Below are 6,000 nucleotides of genomic sequence, written 5' to 3' on the forward strand. Positions count from 1 at the left end.
GGTCTCTTGTGCTTTTGTTGTAGCATGTCTTCTGTCGCTGGTGGATCTCCTTGAGTCTTGCCTTCACCTAGCTGCTTGAAAGGCACCGTCTTAGGCTCTAGTAGCTTGGTCTGAACAGGCAGCTGTTTCCTTGTTCTTTTTCCCATCAGTCGCTGGACTGGGGACGGCAACAGCTTGTCTCTTGGAGTATTTCTCCACCCTAGTAGGGCATTGTAAAACCCTGCGGACCCACATGCAATCTTTTCAAGAAGTTTCTTCGCCTCTTGAACGGCTCTTTCCGCCATCCCATTGAACCGTGCATAGTGCGGACTTGATGTGGTGTGCTCGCTGTATCACTGACTCATGTATTCAGCGAATTTGTGGCTGTTAAATGGTGTTTTGTTGTCGCTGATAAGCTTACGAGGTAGAGCATGAGTAGCGACGACTACTTGGCAACACATAATGACGGCTTCAGTGGTCGTGTGTTTCAAGCGTCGCATCTCAAAGAAGAACGAGTAGAAGTCGGCAATGACTCCATATTCCTCTCCTTTGTGGCAGAAGAAATCGATGCCAACTGTTTGCCAAGGTAGTTCGGGTATTTCGTGGCTCATCATCCGCACTCGTAGGTTCCTGGTCTTATGTTTTTTGCAGGGTGCACATCGATCTGCTTTCTATTATTGAATGTCTGCTGACAAGCCAGGCCATAACATCTCTGGCGCGTTGCTTCATCTTTTCTCCTACTCCATGGGCTGCATGCAGGGCATCTATGACATGGTTCCTCATGTTGCTGGGAATGATCAGTCGGTTGTATCGAAAGACGATATCATCTTCGACATGAATCTGGGCACGGCACGGCCAGCAAGCTTAAATTTGTTCAGAGATTGACCTTTTGTCCTCTGGCCTTGTGGTACTCGCATATTCTTTCGGGGTACATAGATTGTTGTCGTGATTTGTCTCACGCTTGATCTGCTGCAGTTTTTCGATGGAGACTGACAACTCTTTCTCGACATTTACTTGGAAGTTTTTTTCTTCCGGTACCTCCTCTTTTGACGGAAACCGAGACAAGGCATCTGCTATAAACATCTCAATTCCTGGTTTATATATTATCCGAAGCGAATGCTTTTGGAGTGTCAGTCGAATCCTTTGCAGACGTAATGGACACTGGTGAAGCGGCTTTTTGAAGATCACCTCGAGTAGGCAGTGGTCACTTTCCACCGAGATGCTTGGTTGTGCAGACATAGCCGTGAAATCTGGTGCATTCGTGTACAATTGCTAACACATCCTTTTCAATTTCTGCATACTTCTCTAGTGCTTCTGTTAGTGAGCGAGAATAGTAAGTCAAGGGTGTCCGTTCTGCAGGATGACTGCTCCTACGCCATGTTGGCTGGCATCTACTTGTAGCACAATGTGCAGTGTCTTGTCGTAGTATGCCAGGACTGATGCTTGTGACAAGGCTTTTCGCAGGCTCTCAAAGCTTTGTTGCTGTGCGTCTGTCCACACCCATGCGTTGTCCTTCAGTAGGTCACGCAGTGTGCACTTATCTCCGACATGTTTGGGATAAATCTGGCTACAAAGCTTACCATGCCCAGGAATATCTTGAGTTGCCTAGTGCTCTCTGGGACTTTAACGGCGAGAATCGCTTCTGCTCTTTTCGGACTAATCGAGAGTTCTTGGTCGGTCAGCCTCAACTTTAGATAGCGTACATCGGTTATGCAGTACTGACACTTGAACTCATTCAGCTTCAGGTTTACTTCTTGGCATCGTTGCAAAACATTTTGCAGACGTCTGTAGTGCTCCTCTTTAGTTGAACCCCATACCAGTATGTCATTCACGACTATGTCGATGCCATAAAAGCTTTGAAGTATTTGATGCATTGCTTTCTGGGAGACTTCCGGTGCTGTGGAAACTCCAAATGGCATCCGTAAAAATTGGTATCTTTTGCACGACGTGCTTTGCTTGTAGCTTGTAATGTAACCCTTCCCATCGCTTTTTTATTCTGCCTGAAAAACGTCTTAAGCAACGAGTTGCTTGCTTCCAGTTGCGTGCTTGTACCTGCTTTCAGCTGCTTGAGCGAAATCACTGAACAGTTCGCTCCAGTATCAAAGTTGCAGAGCACTGGCTTGCCCTCAATCTTGAACTCGGTCTTCCAAACTCTACTCGTTTGCATTTGGGTGTGCGAGACAGCATGAAGAAAGTAATTTTCTTCGCATTCAAGGCTATCAACGTTTCAGGTTTTATCTGGGTCGCGTTCCTCTTGTTGGGCTTCTTTGACCGACAGACGCTCACGAAGTGGTTGCGTTTCCTGCACTGCTTGCATGTCTTGCCTTCTATGGGGCAGGATTGATTTTTGTGGAACGCGTATCCACATTTCGTGCATGTTTTGTCGTTTTGGACGAGATTGATTTCTTTAAGGCAGTCCGGGTGTTTGTCAGCGTTGCCGTGACTTCCTTGGGTCGTTTTCTGTATCACTTCTATTTGCTCCTTGCTTCGTTCTCTCGTGGGACAAAGTTGGATGAGCTTGTGAAAATCTGGGTTGTCGTCGATTAACTGGCTCTGTAGACGCTTGTCTTTTATACCGAGGTTGATGCAACTCTTCAACAATCTCTCTTCCAGTAGCCCATACTAGCAGTTGCGAACGAGCGTTTGGAGTTCTGTGAGCCATTCAACAAAACGCTCTCCCGGCTTTTGATCTCTCGTGCCAAAAATGAAGTCGTGATACGCGAAATTGACGATCGGCTTACAACGTTCTTCAAAATTTTTTAACAGCTTGCCTACGTCATTACGATTCACTTTGAATTCGGCTTCAAAGTTAAACGTGTGGCAAATCCTCCGTCCCTCTTCTCCAATTATGACGAGAAATGTCGCCGCTTGGACTTCTTGGCTTACCGGAGAGTCCTGTCGCAGTGGCGTAGAGCTTGTAGTCGCTTCACCAAAGTTTTCACGCTACCCAAAAATTTTGCGTCATATCCAGGGGCTTCGGTGCTGGGGGCAAAGACGTAACAGTTCCTGTAGCCATGGCAAGGCTGCACGGGTGCGTATCTGTTAGGTGAAGGCTTCTGGTTTGGCTGACAGAGCTGTGCCTACTTCGTCGGGTCTTTTGACACTATGTGAGACACTGTGCGAGCCAGCGCGCAAACAACAGGACGCGTCGATGGCCGATAACAAAAGAACATTTATTGAATCACTATAAGTCCGAGGAGTTCGCCCTGCCGCGGTGGTCTAGTGGCTAAGGTACTCGGCTGCTGACCCGCAGGTCGCGGGTTCGTATCCCGGCTGCGGCGGCTGCATTTCCGATGGAGGCGGAAATGTTGTAGGCCCGTGTGCTCAGATTTGAGTGCACGTTAAGGAACCCCAGGTGGTGGAAATTTCCGGAGCTCTTCACTACGGCGTCTCTCATAATCATATAGTGGTTTTGGGACGTTAAACCCCACATATCAATCAAATCAATCAAGGCCGAGGAGCAGAAATAGCGCTAGTGGCGCTAACGATGTCTGCGACGCACGCAGCGACGCCATAGGCCACAAGAACATGGGATTATCATGACTTCATTGTTTGAAGCCCATTGCATATGCATGCCCCCCCCCTCCCCGGCTCTCTCTCCTCTCCTACACTCCCCCTCTCTCGCCTCGCAACGCTGAAACGGGCAGCGTATGCTAGCGCGTTTCTCGATTGAAAAAAAAAAAAAAAAAACGACTGCTCGCGCTGCACAACCATTGACTGGCCAGCTCCTATATATAGACACTGGATCCTGACCTCTAAAGTATTCTCCCACCGGCATTATAGTGCTGGTGGGAGATTTCTCCTGTGCGTTGTTGGTCGAATATGATGATATATGGTGTTTTTTGGCGCAAGAGCCATTTGATGGCCAAAGAGCGCCAGTTCATGAGACAGGAATGTGGACAATGATTGTGATTAGCGGCTGTATAAGGGCCATAAAATTCCTCGCAGTAAAGCAGGTAAAAACATACAATTAAAATCATGACTATGCCGTGAAAGGTGTGTGTGGTGCGAATAGATGGCAAAAGTTAATGACAATAAAAACGACGGTGGGCATGTATGGCATTAGCACAAGTGCCTCACTCGTTCATACCCTTGCGTCCAAGGGCCGTGAGGCAAGTGCTTTATTGTGTAGCCACCGCAGCGAAAACCTCTCTGGAGAGGTCATGCTACGGTATGCCCGGGTATATGACATGAAAGCTATGAATTTCTTTTAAAAACGCTAACAATGATTTGTGACTAAAAAGCGGTTCCCTACCGACGAACATTGCAGGGTGTAAAGGTATATGTTGTCGGTAGGGTGAAGGAAAGTGTCGTTTTCTTAGAGTGTCCAACTGTTTGCACTGAATTAAAATGTGAAGAACTGTTAGTGCTTCACCACATCTGTCACACAATGGTGGATCGCCACCGGAGAAAAGATACGAGTGTGTCGTGTATGTGTGTCCTATCCTGAGCCTCGTTAATGTTACCTCTGTGTGACGTGATTTTGATACTGGTGGCCAATGGCCAAGGTGTGGCTTGATAACGTGTAGTTTGTTTTGTGTGTGTGTATCCCACTTGCTCTGCCAGTAGTCCCTGAGTTTTCGTTTGAGAGACGGCTCAAGATCAAGGGCCGGGATTGATAAAGGTGTAATGGCGGTGCTTTCGTGGGCGGATGCAGCAAGCTGATCCGCCATCATGTTGCCTTGAATCTCATGGTGCCCTGGCACCCAGCACACAACATGTCGGTTGAGTGTGTAGAGTGTGCATAAAATGGAGTAAAGTGAAACGAGGACAGGGTTTTTTTTGTTTTTTAAGACTGTGCAGAGCCGTTACCACACTGAGGGAGTCTGTATAAATTACTGCTTTTGTATTTATGATTGTTTGATGTGTTTAGCTGCCACAAGTATCGCTTAAGCTTCCGCTGTGAAGATACTTGTGCCTGGATGTAGAGGGCCAGCATCCGAAAAGGAAGGGCCAACAGCAGCGTAGGACACAGAGGAGTTAGACTTAGAGGCATCTGTAAAAAACTCAGGACGTGTGTATTTGCGTTGAAGTTCCAAGAAGTATGTTCGAATATGGGCTATAGGCGCATGTTTAGTAACTTCTAGGAAAGACACATCGCAATCTATAGTCTGCCACTGCCACGGTGGCGGGTATGCTACAGGAGCCATCAAACTGTGTTCGAGTGACACTCCAGTGTCCTCAGCTAGACCCTTCAGGCGAACTGAGAAGGGCTGCCTCATTGAAGGCCTGTTTTCAAAAAGAATGGAGCTCGACAAGTCATTAATAGTAGAGTATGAGGGGTGCCTCTTGTCTGCTTTCACCTTAAGGAAATATACAAAGGACATGTAGGTTCTTTGCAGATGAAGCGACCACTCATTTGACTCAACGTAAAGGCTTTCTACGGGGCTGGTGCGAAAAGCACCCGTAGAAAGGCGTTGTTGGTCGAAGCGAGTGCGTTAACTGAAAGCGGACTGTGGGTCTGTGAGTCCAATCGCAGTCTTCTGTCTTTCATTGCCAATCAGCAGTGATTGGCATGTTCTAGTAGGAAACATTGGTCTTTCAGTTTGTGCTGTGTGCCTCCCCAGGTTTGATTTTGTTGATGAACGGAGACGAGAAGGAGTCGATGAGGCCGTGCCGTGGTCGCAGCTTTTTATTTGGGACGCGAGCGTAGACGAGGTCACACCTGCAGCATCCAGCCAGGCCAGGAGGTCAGCCGTTCTTTTCCGCGTGGCTCGCACATCACGTGCCACGTGGCTCACTTATTTTTCTGCGCTGCCAGCTGGCCAAGACTGGCGCGACGCTACATCGGCTCTCCCCTAGCGCTTAGCGCGATTTGAAACATGTAAAAGAAAAGCAAAGCGAGAGTGAGACTATACATGAACGACAGAGCTAAATGTCCGTAAATAAATCCGAGTCATGATCTTAAAAGGCATAGGCTCCGTGTGTAGCTCGTGTGAGTGGCACTGGGAGCAGCGGAGCGGGCAAGGATGGTGGAAGATGGACACTGCCAGTAGATATACGATGGTGATCGGCCGTATG

Source organism: Rhipicephalus microplus, chromosome 6, assembly GCF_043290135.1.
Source record: "Rhipicephalus microplus isolate Deutch F79 chromosome 6, USDA_Rmic, whole genome shotgun sequence".
Classification (NCBI taxonomy): domain Eukaryota; kingdom Metazoa; phylum Arthropoda; class Arachnida; order Ixodida; family Ixodidae; genus Rhipicephalus; species Rhipicephalus microplus.